The sequence below is a fragment of the Miscanthus floridulus genome, chromosome 5, assembly GCF_019320115.1.
Source record: "Miscanthus floridulus cultivar M001 chromosome 5, ASM1932011v1, whole genome shotgun sequence".
Lineage (NCBI taxonomy): Eukaryota > Viridiplantae > Streptophyta > Magnoliopsida > Poales > Poaceae > Miscanthus > Miscanthus floridulus.
Genome location: NC_089584.1, coordinates 35,438,784 through 35,456,072, shown reverse-complemented (window position 1 = coordinate 35,456,072; position 17,289 = coordinate 35,438,784). Strand labels below are relative to the sequence as shown.

Genomic DNA, 17,289 nt, shown 5'->3' with positions numbered 1-17,289 from the left:
TGACTTATCTTTATGAAGTTGGACAAGAAACTCAACCTATCTCAAGTTTAGCTTTTGGGGTGCATTTTTTTTTAGATAAGGGAACCAAGCTCCAGCCAGCTTTTGGGGTGCATAGGGCTTTACGATCCTAGACTGAATTGCTTCTGAAAAGTGAAAACTAGCCTTGTTAGGCTTTGTTACAACTATTTCTGTTTCAAGTGTTTGTGATCTTAGTCAAAGCATAAACACACATTTAAATATTTCATTGTGCATATTGCTTTCTAAAGACCCATTGTATTTCTTCTCGCTGCTCGATACCTCAGGGTAGTTTATAACAACAGAAATTCCTGTTTTTTTAAGATCTTGTTATATTTTAATTGTATTAGTAAAAAATTGTATACTGCTAATAAAATTTCCCATATTTGGAAGCACTAATCAAGTTTATCATTCAGTCTAATGTGGAAAAAAATTAGATGGAATTGGTTCAATGCAGAAGCTGTCCCTTGAGTTAGATGAGTGGCAGTCACTTCTATAACTAGAACACTTTTCTGTGTTTTCACTGCAGACAAATCTGGCCTAGGATGGAGTCCAGCAGTAGCAAGGATGGCCTGAACAAGTCGCCAATTCCTCAGAGACTCCCAATCTCGAGGCCTCATGGGTCTGGCACAAAAGGGAACCAAATACGGCTTCGTACAAACCACTTCAAAGTCTCAGTTCACAGTACTGATGTCATCTTCTACCAGTACAATGTGCGTGTGGTTCTGATAATCCTACCTTCTGATCTTTTTGGACCCTAAATTCCCTCTTAATTTCACACATCGTTCCACTTTCAGGTGAATCTGAAGTATGAAGATGATGAACCAGTTACATCGAAAGGGGTAGGTAGAACAGTGATCGACAAATTGCAGGACATCTATCTGACAAATGTGACCTTTGCTTACGACGGTGAAAAGAAACTATTCACAATGTGTGCCCTTCAGAATGTCAAGGATGAGTTCATAGTAGTAGTGGAGGATGGTTCATCTGCAAAGTAATCATTCCACCTTAACTAACCTTTTCTCATGTTGACTATGATCTTGAGTTAATCTGTCATTGGTTGCACAACTTATCTTGGTTTCAGGACCGCTAGGAGTAGGATCCCTGGAGGAAATGGAAGTCCAGAAGGAAGTCACACGAAACGAATGAAGCGGCCCATGCCTTGTAAGACGTACAAAGTGGAATTGAAATCAGTGGGAGAAATTCCATTGAGTGCCATTGACAAAGTCCTGAGAGGTCAAGAATCTGATGATTGTCAGGAAGCCCTTCAGGTTCTTGACATCATACTTAGGCAAAAGTCAGCGAAACAGTAAGTGATACCTTTTTGCTAAGACTGATTCTTTAAAATGATTTTGTTAACAACTGATGCAAAGGTTTGTTAAATGTCACAATCTTTTTGTTTGTACCAATAGCAAGAGCTAAATATTTTTGTTACATATGAACTCCTTGCTTCACTGAATCTTTGCTCTTTTTGTCTGCACTTCCCAGGGGTTGCCTTCTAGTTAGACAGTCCTTCTTCCATAGCCCTTCCGAGCCCGTTAAGTTGGGTGGTGGTGTTGTGCGATGTCCAGGATATCATTCCAGCTTTCGACCCACTCAATCTGGACTTTCACTCAACATAGGTATGTTTTCCACAGGCTGAATGATATTACTTGTAATCAGATCATTGCTAAACAGTCTACGACAAAGTGATAGTACATTGCATACAACTTTTTTCAACTGGTACAGATGTGTCTACGACTATGATTGTGGAACCTGGGCCTGTCATTAATTTTATACTGTCCAACCAGTATGTCAAGGACCCTCGCAGAATTGACTGGGGCAAAGTAAGTCATGGCCTTGATGCAACTCATGTTTTCCCCCAATAATATGGTAGCCCAAGATTGACTAGTCAACCAGATTACTCCAATGCTCAGTTGTTCATCATTGACTTGTTTTTAGGCAAAGCGTGCATTGAGGAATTTGAGGATCAAAACCACTCACACGAACTTTGAATTCAAGATTTCCAGCCTGAGTGAGAAGTCTTGCTATGAACAGAAGTGAGATAATTAAATTCTTGAATTTGATGTTTTTCAGCAAGGCCAGCTGGAGGTTGTTTAACATCTAATTCTTGATTCAGGTTCCCATTGAAGCAAAGAAACGGCAATGGATCCGATTTCGTGGAAATAACGGTCTATGATTGCGAACACAAGGTTGACAAGTATCCTTGTGTGTTCGTTTTGTGATGAGTGATTGTCAATGTGATCCACGAAGTGGGTTGAGTGGTGACTAACCCTACCATGGCGAAAGCTATGTGTGCGACATGTCTTTTGGCTTGTGTTGTGCAGGTGTGGAGCTCAGATGCGGTGGTCGACGGCGAGGTGAAGGTCAAGGAGGACGTGCCGTGCCGACAGACCGGGAGCGGTGAAGGACGGACGTGAGGCTTGGACCAAGGGACCCAGAGGCCGAGTGACTAGCCGCGGTGGCTGACACTTAGGATATCGACAAGTGCAAGAAGACATGGAGTGACGGTGTTGACCGGGTCAAGACGGCGGACGCGCGAGTCAAGTGAGGCTCATGAGGACTTGGCGGGCCGGCCGGTCGAGGACGACGGTGACACGCGTCGGATGGCGGGGGATGCGTATGGAGTACGCTACCCGCGGACGGTTTACGGGTTTGGGCCTCAAAACCCGGGCGGCGGTTCCGAGGAGGGACGGACGGCACGTGGCGGCATCGGGGAGTTCGCGTCGAGGCGAAGCTACCGGTGAGAAGGCGCGGTGGCTGTCGGATCAAGATTACACCGGGTTGGACAACAACATCCTTGGGCTTAGCGGTTCAACTCATTTGTATCTAGGGGCAAAATTGGAAATGTGTAATAGCCCTATTAAATAGGACGAGGGAGCCCCCATCTCCCCTACCTCTCTTTCATTTTCTTTTTCTCCTTTTAGACTTAGGGTTTCTTGCTCTTGAGAGAGGTCCAAGAGCTGAGAAATTCGTGGGTGGTTTTTGCTTGGTTTTAGTTTGGGAATGGAGGCCCGAATCCTCCTCGTGCCCTCTGGGATTCATCTATTTTGACTGTGATTTTTCGTGTTCATGTTGTGCTATTTTTCTTCATTTACGTTCATGGCCGCGATCTGATATTCCCGGAGTTTGGTTTGGTCTCAAGCGATGATTCTTTGGGGATTTGTTCGTAGCTGGTTCAATTTCACCTGTGCAAAGTTTGGGAACCATTCGTTTTGATTTGGTCAAGTTCTTCTCGATTTTCCTTGGGCATCCCTTTTCTCTGTTCGTGCTCTCAGCTTTTCTCTGTTCGTCATGGTCGAGGGGTGTGCTCTTGTGGAATCCAGCAGAAGCGCTAAAGGTGTAGCGCTGTCTGCGAGGCCTCCTTGTTCGTGATCCTTGCGGCAACTGCAGCCCAGCAGCACGGGAGCACCAACACCGTGCGTACCCAGGTGCCACTCGATCCCATCCTGTGCACAGCTCGCCCAAGCGGCAATTTGGCCAAGCGCAACAGGAGCCATGCGCTCCCAGCATCGTGTGGACGCTCGCCCGTGCCCAGGCTGCCCAGGTTCTTCGATCAGTGCGTTACTTTTTCTGCTTTGCTTCGGCGCGGTGCAGACCCCGCCGGTGCCTCTGTTTCATTTGTGCCTTGTAGCTTCGCTGCTTGTTGTGTGGTGGCACTAGCGGGTGGGTTTCAGTAGCAGCAGAAGCAATTTGCTCAGCAGAGCAACTCGCAGTTTGCGTTTGTCCAGCAAGTGCAGCAATGCTTTTGATATATGGATTTTGATTGATCAGAAGTTTGCATCTTCCATCCGTGAGAATACCAAAGCATTTATTGACTAATCATTGGAGTATTAAAATACTACTTGCTATTTGATTTGGTTTTCACGGTTGTGAGATAATTTGCTTTCGTTCAACAGCAGCAGCCGATTTCAGGCAGGTGCAGCCGTGAGCATTCCCTAGCTGTGTTCTGTATTTCGTGTTTCTGTTCCTGTCATGAACGCATTGCTGGACGAATTGCCGATTTGAAGGGAATTATCGGTCTAGAATTTTTGTTTCGTCCGCAGTTTGCGCACTTGAGCTCCGATTTGATTTCCGTTCATTACATCGACTTCATGGTGTCCCGCTGCGTTCCTAGGGAATATCTACCCATTGTTTGGGTCGTGGACATCACGGAGAACATCTACCCATTGTTTGGGTCGTAGACATCACGGTGTTTTGTTTGTGCGTTTGGCGGTGAAGTTGGGATAGTCGCCTAAATATTTTGAAAGAATTTTTACGGCTCGCATTCACCCCCCCTCTGGTCGCCATTTCCGGTCCTTCAATTGGTATTAGAGCCGGTTAAGGATCATTCCACCTTAATCGGTCCGTGATCCACGAAGGCGACATGGAGCATGGTTCCGGCAAACCACCGCACTTTGATGGGTCCAACTATCCTTATTGGAAGATCCGCATGTCTGCGCATCTCTAGGGGATTGATTGGCTCGTCAGGGAAATTTGCGAGGATGCTACTTACGTTGTGCTCCCTGTTGCGGCCCGTACCACCCAGGATCACAAGGATCGGCACAACGCAAATAACAAAGCTCGCAGTGTGCTTTTCTCGAGTCTTTCGCTTTCTGAGTTCGAGCGTGTCTCCGATTGTACTACAGCTCAAGAGATCTGGGTGAGGCTTCAGAGCTATCACGAGGGGACCACACAAGTCAAGACCAGACTCTATGAGACGTACAAGCGTGAGTACGAGAATTTCTCTCAGCTTGATGGCGAGTCCATCGATGCCATGTTTTCCCGCTTTCAGACTATCGTCAACAAAATGAAAGCGAACAAGGCCAACCTACCTTATAGTGATCATGAGAGGGCGCTCAAGCTTCTCTATGCCCTTGATCGAAAGGTATGGGATGTGAAGGTGTCAGCGATCATCGAGTCAGCCAACTACGACACCCTCACCATCGACGAGCTTTTCAGCAAGCTCAAGTCCACAGAGATCGACTACCAAACCCAAGCCAAGCTCAAGAATCCTTCTGCACCAACCATGGCTTTGGTCTCAGGTAGTGGTTCAAGTTCATTGACTAACCCTTCACAAGCTTCCTTCTCTTTGTCATGCTTGATGTCAGTCACAGAGGAGCAGCTGGAGTCTCTTGGGGATGATGAGTTGGCACTCGTCATTAGTCTGTTCTCTCGGTTTCACAACAACCGTTTGAACCGCCGACGCAGTGGTGGCACGAAGGAGGGATGCTATGGATGTAGAGATCCAGACCACTTTGTCGCGCACTGTCCCAAGAAGAAGCCCTTCACCAACAAGTATGACTCCAGCAAGTGCAAGGATAAGCGCGACTACACCTCCGGCAAGCACAAGGCCAAGGGCGGCTTCGACAAGGAGGCGATCAAGAAGGCATACCGCAGGAAGGCCAAAGCTCAAGAACGTGCCTTCCTCACCTCCCTCAGCGACCTCGATGATGACTCCGACGATGATCACTCTTCTTCTCCCTCGACCGACGATGAGTCCGAGAAGAAGCGCGAGGACAAGCTCAACGGTCTCTGCTTTATCGCCGGTGCAAACCGTGGTGGGTTTTGCACTATGGCGGTTGATGGTGGAGCAAAGCTCAAAAAGGACGTCGATGTCGACGATGATGAAAACGAGGTACCACCCACACTTGACTCACTTATGCTTGAGCTTGATACTATGAATGATACATTGATGAGTCAAGATAAGTTGCTTAAGCATGTTGCCCGCGAGAGAAAAGAGTTTAAGGACCAGCTAGAGGTTGCTTTGAAGGAGTTGGAGCTTGCCAAGAGTGGTGTAGTGGTGTCAGAGGAGGAGGAGTGCGATGAGTGCGCTATACACATGTCTAACCTCTCTGACTTGCAATCCAAGTATGCTATTTTGCTTGATGAATGTGATGAGCTGAAGTCTCGTTCTGGGTTGCTCGGTGCGTGCAAGTCCTGCTCAGGCTTGCAATCTGAGTTGGCAGAGAAGGTTGCCAAACTTGCTGAGCTTGAGAAGGCCAACTCAGATAGCACCACCACTACATGTGTTCGATGTGAAGCTTTGGTGTTGGAGCTTGAGTCCTGCAGGCACGACAAGATGGGAACCGAGGAAGAAAACACACAACTTCGGTCCATCTTGAGCTGGATGTCATGCAGTGAGCCCTAGTTGGGCATGATGGTGAGCCAGTTCAGGCGAGGAACTGACTCATCGGGAGTAGGCTTTGCTATAGGAGGGAAGGGTGAGCATGTCTATGGCAAGGTTGGTGAACATAGTGGTTTGAACCCAAGTGAGAAACCCACCAACACTCCCCAATTGATCAAGATCCCTCCACCAGAGCCTACCAAGCCTATGATCAAAGATGGCGTGTTTGAAGAACCACCAAAAGCTCCACCATCCAAGCAAGTTTGGGTTCCCAAACCGAACCACTTTCGGAACTCACTTGATACTCTACCCAACATCTCTAGTGCACCCCTTCCTAAAGCCAAAAAGCCTCAGAGAGTGAACCACACCCACAAGAGAGTGAGTCAACCACCACCCAAGAGAGAGGTGAGGTACCAATGTGACTATTGCCATAGAGATGGTCATTTGGCTAAATTTTGCTTTAGGAGGAAGAGAGATGAGCGGCATGAGTACGAGTTGGACAACCGGAACATGTACCATCCTCCCCATGGCATACATGTACCGCCTGTTCAGAGGCGCAGTGTTAGGCCTAGAGGTGCAATGCCTCAAGGTGCTAGGCCTCAGGTGGCGAGACCACGTGGTGGTCGTGCCTGGCGTGGCCCAAGTCATGATCTATATGACTCTGGACCTCGCGACAGTGGCTTTCAGTCCCACACTCCTAGCGGACCACGTTTCCCCCATGTGGTGATCGCTTCTCTCCAATGGGACATGGCATGTATAGTGTTTTTCCTAACACTTTTCTAGGGCAAATGACTCAACACTGGTATTCTCCTCATTTCACTAACCCCAGTGTTGTGCCATTTGCTCACCCCCTGTCTTTCTATTGATGCAGAGCGGAGGCCTGGAGAACACGTGGCTTGTTGATTCTGGCTGTTCGCGCCACATGACCGGAAGTTCCCAATGGTTCTCCAGCCTCGACCCTATGCAATACAAGGAGTACATCACATTTGGGGACAATAGCAAAGGTAAGGTTCTGTCTTGTGGGACCATTCGTGTCAACGAGTCTTTTATCTTGAAGGACGTTGTTTTGGTTTCAAGCCTGCATTTCAATTTGCTCTCTGTTTCGCAACTCCTTCAAGGTGGGTTTGAGGTGCGCTTTAAGACTAGACTTTCTCGTGTGCTCGATTCTCACGGACATCTAGTTTGTCAAAGCATTCCTTTTGGCCGAGTTTTCAGAGCTGATTTCTCTCAGTCTTTCGGTTCTTCTCGCTGTTTGGTTGCTGGATCTTCTTCTAATTTGTGGAAGTGGCATAGGAGACTTGGTCACTTGAGCTTCGATCTCCTAGTGAGGTTGAGTTCTCTTGACATGATCCGAGGATTGCCCAAACTTAAGTTTGAGAAGGACCTGGTATGCCATCCCTATCGCCATGGGAAGATGGTGGCTGCTTCCCATCCTCCAGTGACTCAGGTCATGACCACGAGACCCGGTGAGCTACTCCATATGGACACTGTTGGTCCGGCTCGGGTTCGGTCAGAGGGAGGGAAGTGGTACGTTCTTGTGATCGTGGATGATTTTTCTCGCTATTCTTGGGTGTTTTTCATGGAGGGCAAGGACGAAGCGTTTTCTCATGCTCATGACTTGATCTTGAGGTTGCAAACTAAGTTACTAAAGAATGCCATACGAGCTGTCCACAGTGACAATGGCACTGAGTTCAAAAACTCACAGTTTGACACCTTCTGTGCTTCGTTGGGTCTTGAACATCAGTTTTCTTCACCCTATGTCCCTCAGCAGAATGGTGTTGTTGAGCGCAAAAATTGGACTTTGGTTGAAATGGCCAGGACGATGCTCGATGAGCATAGGACTCCTAGGCGTTACTGGGCCGAAGCCATCAACACCGCTTGCCATGTTTCAAGCCGCATTTTTCTTCGTGCTTTCTTGAAGAAGACATCCTACGAGTTGCGGTTTGGGTGTCCACCCAAGGTGAGTCATTTTCGAGTCTTCGGTTGCAGGTGCTTCATTCTTAAGCAAGGTAATCTTGACAAGTTTGAATCTAGATCTTTGGACGGTATATTTCTCGGTTACGCTTCTCATTCACATGCGTACCGTGTGCTTAATCTTGAGACTAACCGTGTCGTAGAGACTTGTGAAGTCACCTTCGACAAAACCATGCCCTCTTCTATTTCTGTCTTTGAACGTGCAGGTGATGAAGAGATGGGTGACAGCATTTTTGTTGAGGATGATGATGACGTCGATTGGGATGATCCCAAGCCATCTCAACCAGCTGCCCCGATCAAGCCAGCTTCGACCACTTCGGCTCATGGCCCCGAGCCCTCCACCTCTACTTCATGGGGTCCGTGCAAGCCGCTTCCTCGATCGACTGAGGAGGCCCTAGCTGTGGATGAGGGGGAGGCGACTTCGTCTTTGGGTGCACCTCGACATATCCAGCGATGCCATCCTCCTCAGACCATGATCGGCGACATCGACGAAAGGGTAACGCGTTCCAAGTCTTATCATATTTCCCATTTCGCTCATTCTGCTTCTGTAGCTTCTTTTGAGCCTCGAGATATTGGACATGCACTATCTAATGCCGATTGGGTTAATGCTATGCACGAGGAGTTAGAGAACTTTGAGCGGAACCAAGTGTGGGTTTTAGTTCCACCTCCACCAAAGTGCCACCCCATAGGTACAAAGTGGGTTTACAAGAACAAGCAGAGTGAGGATGGGGTGGTGGTGAGAAACAAGGCGAGATTAGTGGCTCAGGGTTTTTGCCAAAAAGAGGGAATAGACTATGAAGAAACCTTTGCTCCTGTTGCCCGTCTAGAAGCCATTAGGATTCTTTTAGCATTTGTAGCTTCGAAAGGGTTCAAGCTATATCAGATGGATGTAAAGAGTGCCTTCTTGAATGGGTACATAGAGGAAGAGGTTTATGTGAGGCAACCCCCTGGCTTTGAAAATCCAAAGTACCCCAACTATGTTTTTAAACTCCACAAAGCCTTGTATGGTTTGAAACAAGCCCCGAGAGCCTGGTATGAACGTTTAAAAGCTTTCTTGCTTGATAAGGGTTTTAGGATGGGTTCCGTAGATAAGACTTTGTTCCTCCTCAAGCAAGGCATAGACATCCTTTTGGTTTAGATATACGTGGATGATATAATCTTTGGTGGCTCTTCTCATGCTCTTGTTGCCAAGTTTTCAGACACTATGAGCAGGGAATTTGAGATGAGCATGATGGGCAAATTGACTTTCTTCCTTGGGCTGCAAATCAAGCAAACTCGTGAGGGGATGTTCATGCACCAAGGCAAGTACACCAAGGACATGCTCAAGAAATTTGATATGGGTGAGGCCAAGCCTCTTTCGACGCCCATGTCAACCACGATGGCCCTAGATGAGGACAAGGAGGGAGAAGCCGTGGACTAGAAGGAATACCGAAGCATGATCGGATCCTTGCTGTACCTAACGGCGACGAGACCGGACATCTAGTTCGCAGTCTGCTTGTGTGCGTACTTTCAGTCTTCGCCGCACACGTCTCATCGTCAAGCCATCAAGCAGATCCTTAGGTACCTTCGTTTCACACCCGAGTTTGGTCTTTGGTTTTCAGCCTCCTCCTCTCTTTCTCTTTGCGGGTATTCTGATGCGGATTATGTTGGTTGTCGTGTTGAGAGGAAGTCCACTTCGGGGACTTGTCAGTTTCTTGGATCTTCTCTTGTGTCTTGGTCTTCTCGCAAGCAGTCTAGCGTCGCCCAATCCACCACAGAAGCTAAGTATGTTGCTGCTACTGCTTGTTGTTCCTAGTTGCTTTGGATGATAGCTACTCTGAGAGACTTTGGGTTAGAGTTTAGGTGAGTGCCTTTGTTTTGTGATAGCACCAGTGCCATAAGTGTAGCCAAAAACCTAGTCCTTCACTCAAAGACAAAGCACATAGAAGTTCGCTTTCACTTCTTGCGTGACCACTATGAGAAAGGTGATATCGATCTGCACCACATTGATACCCAAAACCAGCTCGCAGATATCTTCACCAAACCACTTGACCAAGCCCAGTTTGCTCGCTTGTGAGGGGAGCTTGGAGTTTGTTTCCCTTTTTAGAGGAGGGAAACTTTGGTTGTTGTATTCTAGTTTTGCTTTTCTTTGAAGTTTAGCCTTGTTTTTATATCATACTTGCATATCATATCATCATGTATCATATTGCATCCTGAGCTTCATCCTTATAGTAGCTAGATTGACACTATGCTCTTGTTGGGGATGTTATGGATATACATGATGTGCTTTTGGCTTAGGCTCCTTTTGATCAATTGATGCATGTTATGAGCTAAGCTTGTTTTCCAAACTGTGAACTTGATTAAAACTTGTTGAAACATGAAATGTGTTCACCACTACTTGTGGCACTAGCATGTGTAGAATGTGTCGAGATCTTTTTCTTGCTTCATGTATATGCTTAGTTGCTACGGCTCATACTTTGAGTTACACACTTGCTTGAGAAACTTGAATTTGTGCTAAAACTTGAAAATCAAACTCAGTGATTTGAAAAGATCGGGATGGGTCTGTACTATCCTATGTCAGAGTATCGAGACAGCTCCAAATTGCACTTATTGGTGAACTTGAGCTCTGTAATGGATACCGAGATCATTGTCTTAAGCTTCTGATTGCCTTTGGCATAGGCTTGACATGGTCACTAAGTCAGGTCTTGATGGCACAGATAACCTCCCGCACACACTTGTCTGACAAACTTTGGTAATACGTTGCATAACTCCGATAACTTTCAATTGGTGTCTCAAATTTGATCAAACCACCAATTTGTCTCTTGACATGATGTGTGAACTTTGTTTGGGGTAGTTCACTTTGCATACATGTGTAGCACAAGGTCGATCTCCTATCTATTTTTGCTATGTGCTCCTTTGGTGGTGAACCCTCTTTTAAAATTGCTCAAACTTGTTTAAATGCCATATTTCATCTCATTTGGTCACCTTGAGCATTTGCTAGCACTTGTATGTGTTGCTATATATACATGACAGCATCCACTAGAGCATTCTTTCAATCTACTTGCTATAATCTTGAAGCTTCTGTATTCGTGCATTTCTGCATTCATAGCTTGTTTTAAGGGGGAGTTGCAATTCTTGGGCTCTAGCTTGATAAGTGCATGTGTCAACAAGGGGGAGAAGTTTCCACACTCACAATGTCACAAGGGGACACAAGGGGAGAAATATTCAGAAAAGGGGAAGAAACTTCCAATTCCACCTAAAGATTGAGAGATATGCATTTATTTGAGAGAGATCGCACTTGTTCAGGGGGAGTTGCATTTGAGGTGTTTTGCTAGATGTGTTGAGCCTTTGCCTTTTCTGGAGGGTCTAGCAGGTTTTCAGCTTTTCGAGCTTTGCTAGTGGTGTTGAGCTCGTTGCCTCTTCTTGAGGGCTAGTTTTGTTTTACTTGGTTGCATCGAGCCGTTGCCCATGTCTTTGGGGACCAAGTTTTGCTCATTTTCAAATGACCCGGTTCTTGGCTTTTGGTCATTTGGGTGAGTTCTTTCTTTTCTCTTCTTCTTCTTTTTCTTTTGCTCAAGCTGTTCGTGTATTGGTGTTGACAATGCACTCATCAAGGGGGAGATTGCGAACACAAGGTTGACAAGTACCCTTGTGTGTTTGTTTTGTGATGAGTGATTGTTAATGTGATCCACGAAGTGGGTTGAGTGGTGACTAACCCTACTATGGCGAAAGCTATGTGTGCGACATGTCTTTTGGCTTGTGTTGTGCAGGTGTGGAGCTCGGATGCGGTGGTCGACGGCGAGGTGAAGGTCAAAGAGGACGTGCCGTGCCGACAGACCAGGAGCGGTGAAGGACGGACGTGAGGCTTGGACCGAGGGACCCAGAGGCCGGGTGACTAGCCATGGTGGCTGACACTTGGGATATCGACAAGTGCAAGAAGACATGGAGTGATGGTGTTGACCGGGTCAAGACGGCGGACGCGTGAGTCGAGTGAGGCTCAGGAGGACTTGGCGGGCCGGCCGGTCGAGGACGACGGTGACACGCGTCGGATGGCGGGGGATGCGTATGGAGTACGCTACCCACGGATGGTTTACGGGTTTGGGCCTCAAAACCCGGGCGGAGGTTCCGAGGAGGGACGGACGGCACGTGGCGGCATCGGGGAGTTCGCGTCGAGGCGAAGCTACCGGTGAGAAGGCGCGGTGGCCGTCGGATCAAGATTACACCGGGTTGGACAACAACATCCTTGGGCTTAGTGGTTCAACTCATTTGTATCCAGGGGCAAAACTGAAAATGTGTAATAGCCCTGTTAAATAGGACGAGGAAGCCCCCATCTCCCCTACCTCTCTTTCATTTTCTTTTTCTCCTTTTAGACTTAGGGTTTCTTGCTCTTGAGAGAGGTCCAAGAGCTGAGAAATTCGTGGGTGGTTTTTGCTTGGTTTTAGTTTGGGAATGGAGGCCCGAATCCTCCTCGTGCCCTCTGGGATTCATCTATTTTGACTGTGATTTTTCGTGTTCATGTTGTGCTATTTTTCTTCATTTACGTTCATGGCCGCGATCTGATATTCCCGGAGTTTGGTTTGGTCTCAAGCGATGATTCTTTGGGGATTTGTTCGTAGCTGGTTCAATTTCACCTGTGCAAAGTTTGGGAACCATTCGTTTTGATTTGGTCAAGTTCTTCTCGATTTTCCTTGGGCATCCCTTTTCTCTGTTCGTGCTCTCAGCTTTTCCCTGTTCGTCATGGTCGAGGGGTGTGCTCTTGTGGAATCCAGCAGAAGCGCTAAAGGTGTAGCGCTGTCTGCGAGGCCTCCTTGCTCGTGATCCTTGCGGCAACTGCAGCCCAGCAGCACGGGAGCACCAACACCGTGCGTACCCAGGTGCCACTCGATCCCATCCTGTGCACAGCTCGCCCAAGCGGCAATTTGGCCAAGCGCAACAGGAGCCGTGCGCTCCCAGCGTCGTGTGGACGCTCGCCCGTGCCCAGGCTGCCCAGGTTCTTCGATCAGTGCGTTACTTTTTCTGCTTTGCTTCGACGCGGTGCAGACCCCGCCGGTGCCTCTGTTTCATTCGTGCCTTGTAGCTTCGCTGCTTGTTGTGTGGTGGCACTAGCGGGTGGGTTTCAGTAGCAGCAGAAGCAATTTGCTCAGCAGAGCAACTCGCAGTTTGCGTTTGTCCAGCAAGTGCAGCAATGCTTTTGATATATGGATTTTGATTGATCAGAAGTTTGCATCTTCCATCCGTGAGAATACCAAAGCATTTATTGACTAATCATTGGAGTATTAAAATACTACTTGCTATTTGATTTGGTTTTCACGGTTGTGAGATAATTTGCTTTCGTTCAACAGCAGCAGCCGATTTCAGGCAGACGTAGCCGTGAGCGTTCCCTAGCTGTGTTCTGTATTTCGTGTTTCTGTTCCTGTCATGAACGCATTGCTGGACGAATTGCCGATTTGAAGGGAATTATCGGTCTAGAATTTTTGTTTCGTCCGCAGTTTGCGCACTTGAGCTCCGATTTGATTTCCGTTCATTACATCGACTTCGTGGTGTCCCGCTGCGTTCCTAGGGAATATCTACCCATTGTTTGGGTCGTGGACATCACGGAGAACATCTACCCATTGTTTGGGTCGTAGACATCACGGTGTTTTGTTTGTGCGTTTGGCGGTGAAGTTGGGATAGTCGCCTAAATATTTCGAAAGAATTTTTACGGCTCCCATTCAACCCCCCTCTGGTCGTCATTTCCGGTCCTTCAATGATTACTACTTGAAGCATTGGGATATAAGACTGCAGGATTCTGCTAATTTTCCCTGCTTGGATGTTGGGAAGCCCAAGCGTCCCACATATCTACCGTTAGAGGTCTGTCAATTTTGTTTCATTAAAAAAATTGTGCCATTGCAGTCCAGGTAAGTCGTTCTTGTTTTGTTTGCGCATAACACTAGAATCTGTCTACAATTATCAGCTTTGCCATCTAGTGTCACTGCAAAGGTACACAAAGGCTCTGACTACACTACAGCGGTCCTCGCTGGTCCAAAGTTCGCGGAAGAACCCTAGAGAAAGGAAGTCAGATTTGTCTGGTGTAAGTTCATCCATGGACATTTAATTAAATAGCTCACTGCCATAGCCGTTTGATTAACATTTCGACTTCTACCATCATTACCAGGCACTGCAATGCAGTAACTATAATTCGGATGATATGCTGAAGAAGTGTGGCATTTCAATAGCTCCAGAGTTTGCTCAAGTTGATGGTAGAGTCCTTCAGGCACCAAAGGTTGGCCAGAACTTTACTAGTTCCCCTTTCTTTTTTCCAGGCTCTTAGGTGTGCTGATGAGCAAATGTTGCACACCTGGTTATGGTTGTCATGTGCAGCTAAAAGCTGGGGATGGTCAAGATCTTATTGCACGTGATGGGAGGTGGAACTTCATGAACAGGGTAAGGGTCTCTTCTGATTGTAGTCCTTACAATATCGCATTAATCTTGTTTGCTGTTGTGCTAACAACAATGCCTATATTGTGCCATTCAGAAGCTCATTGAGGCCAAGGGAGTGGACACATGGGCTGTTGTTAATTTTACGACAAAGTGGAATCTTCGGGATCTTCAGGATCTTGTTCAGAGGCTCATTAACTGTGGTGGCAACAAGGGCATTGTAGGTCTATGTTTCTACCTGATATTGTACAACTCTTAAATTCTCCGTATTCATCCAGGTTGATTTGCAGATAATTTCATCTCCTCAATCTATATTTGAGGAGAGGCTTCAAAGGAATGCATCTGCGGCCAGTAGAGTTGATGATATGTTAGAGCAGATTGGAAAGAAGATTGAAAAGAAGCTTTGTGAACCCCCAACTTTCCTGTTGTGTGTTCTTCCAGATAAGAACAGTGACATTTATGGTTGTTATACTAGCTTTCTTATATTTGAGTGTACTAGCTTGTCAATGTCTCCCTTGCAGGATAAGATTATTACGCCCTATGTAAACCCAAACTGTTGTGAATCTTACCAGGGCCATGGAAGCGAAAATGCCTTGTGGAATATGGTGTTGTGACGCAATGTTTGGCGCCTAAAAAACTCGATGATCAGTACCTCACAAATGTGCTGCTGAAGATAAATGCCAAGGTTTGCGGAGCATTCCCATTTATAAAAACCTCATTCATCATGTTTTGCGTTTTTGTTACTGCCAATTTGAATGTATTTTGTTGCTGTCTTATTTTTTCCTCATCAGCTTGGTGGGTTGAATTCACTTTTGGAAATTGAAAGAAACCAAGCCATTCCGTGTCGAGGGTTCCAACCATTATCTTTGGTATGGATGTTTCACATGGTGCACCACGGTCGAATGTACCATCCATTGCTGCGGTATGTAATGGATTTATGCCTTTTTTTTTGCACTGTTTCTGTTTTCTAGATGCAGCACAGTATGAAGCCCACTGTCATCTTATAACCAATCATTTATTGACGTGGAACCTTGTACTTCTGTGCCGATAAGGTTGTTAGTTCCTTGGGTTGGCCTTGCATCTCCAGATACAGAGCTTCCGTGTGCACTCAATCACCCAGGGTGGAGATGATTGATTCCCTGTTCAAGCCTCAGGGAAAAGAAGACCGTGGCCTCATAAGGTGATTTTTGTTAAAAAAAAGTTATTTTGGGTATGTCTACCATGACTATAATATTTCCTCATGAGTTGCTCCTTGGGACTTGCACTTGCTTCAGGGAGTTATTATTTGATTTCTACCTTAGCTCTGGTAAGCGAAAACCAGAACAAATCATCATTTTCAGGTTCGTAACCCATCTGAAAGTGATATTGAATTGTGCAATCTTAGCAGTAGAAGTGCATCTTCCATCCAGTAATGGAAATGAAGACAGTGTCATGCTGTTTCGTGATTTTATTTGTGGAAGGAATTTATTATCGTTTTATTTCAGGGATGGAGTTAGTGAATATTGAGCTGGCTCAGATCATTGAGGTAAAAACATGCCCTCCCGTGATTTGTTCATCTGCAACGTCGACTTCATCTGTTTGTTAATACATAAATATTTTTCCTCTGATGTAGGCATGCAAGTTTATTAAAAAGAATAAGAATGATAATACCTGGCTCCCCAAGTTCACAGTGATTGTTGCGCAGAAAAACCATCACACAAGGTTTTTCAGAGATGGCAATGATACGGCTAATGTCCCTGCTGGTAACCTAGATGTTTTACTTAATTTGGCTTGGTATCCTAAAAAATTATGTCCTCATCCTGAAGTCTCTGTGCAGGTACTGTTGTGGACACAGGAATCTGCCACCCCAGATACTATGATTTCTACATGTGTGCTCATGCCGGCAGGATTGCAAGTGTGGTCTCTAATCTCTATGCACTTGTGGCTTATGATTTGCTTCACCATGCTTCATGGTAGCCGCTTCATTGTTTGGTGCAATTGATGATGGTTTAAATGGGTGTCCCCAAGAACCTAAGCCCCCAACCCAGCGACTCCCCTCCTAATCCAGCCGATGTGCTTGTGTCGTTATTTCCAGGGGACAACAAGGCCAGCGCATTACCAAGTGCTGCACGATGAGATCGGCTTCTCTCCCGATGCTCTGCAGGAGCTCGTCCACTGCCTCTCCTATGTGTATGCTCACTGACATTGCATGTACTCAGCAGAAAAAGAAGAAGATATTGCATTCCTATTTCCTATGATGTGATCTCACTTGCATTTTGCAAATGCTGCAACATTTCCAGGTACCAGAGGAGCACCTCAGCCATATCAGTCGGTATGCCGAAGCTACTTGCTTGCCCTCGCGATTTGCAGTTTCAGGTTCATTGCTTTACTGATCAGAGCCAATGTTTTGCTCGTGCAGTTGCTCCGGTCTACTACGCGCACCTCGCGGCTAAGCAGGTGCGGCAGTTCGTCAGGTTCGATGACGCATCAGAGACGGCGTCGTCGGCCAGTGGCGGCCAAGCGCCGCCTTTTCCGGAGCTGCCACGGCTGCATGAGAATGTCAAGTCTTCCATGTTCTTCTGCTGAGTTAAGCAGCGCAGTGGGGCCAATGTTGATGATTCGGGGTGCTTCTTGGACTGGGACACATGCTTGCATGTCCGAACAGCTGAACCTGCTCCGAATGTGCTTTTGCCTTTGGACCTAGCTGCTACTACTATATTTCTACCCCATCTATTTATCTATCTATCTATTATTATGTTATTGCAGATTACAGTAGTGTTAAAATGACCACGTTCACTAAGAGGATATACAATTACAAA

At 46.6% G+C, this 17,289-nt stretch overlaps 1 pseudogene; it reads left to right on the top strand.

The window, feature by feature from the left end:
* The first annotated feature begins 560 nt into the window (after positions 1 to 560).
* Positions 561 to 17,056, top strand: LOC136454511 (protein argonaute 4A-like; annotated as a pseudogene).
* Positions 17,057 to 17,289: the final 233 nt, after the last annotated feature.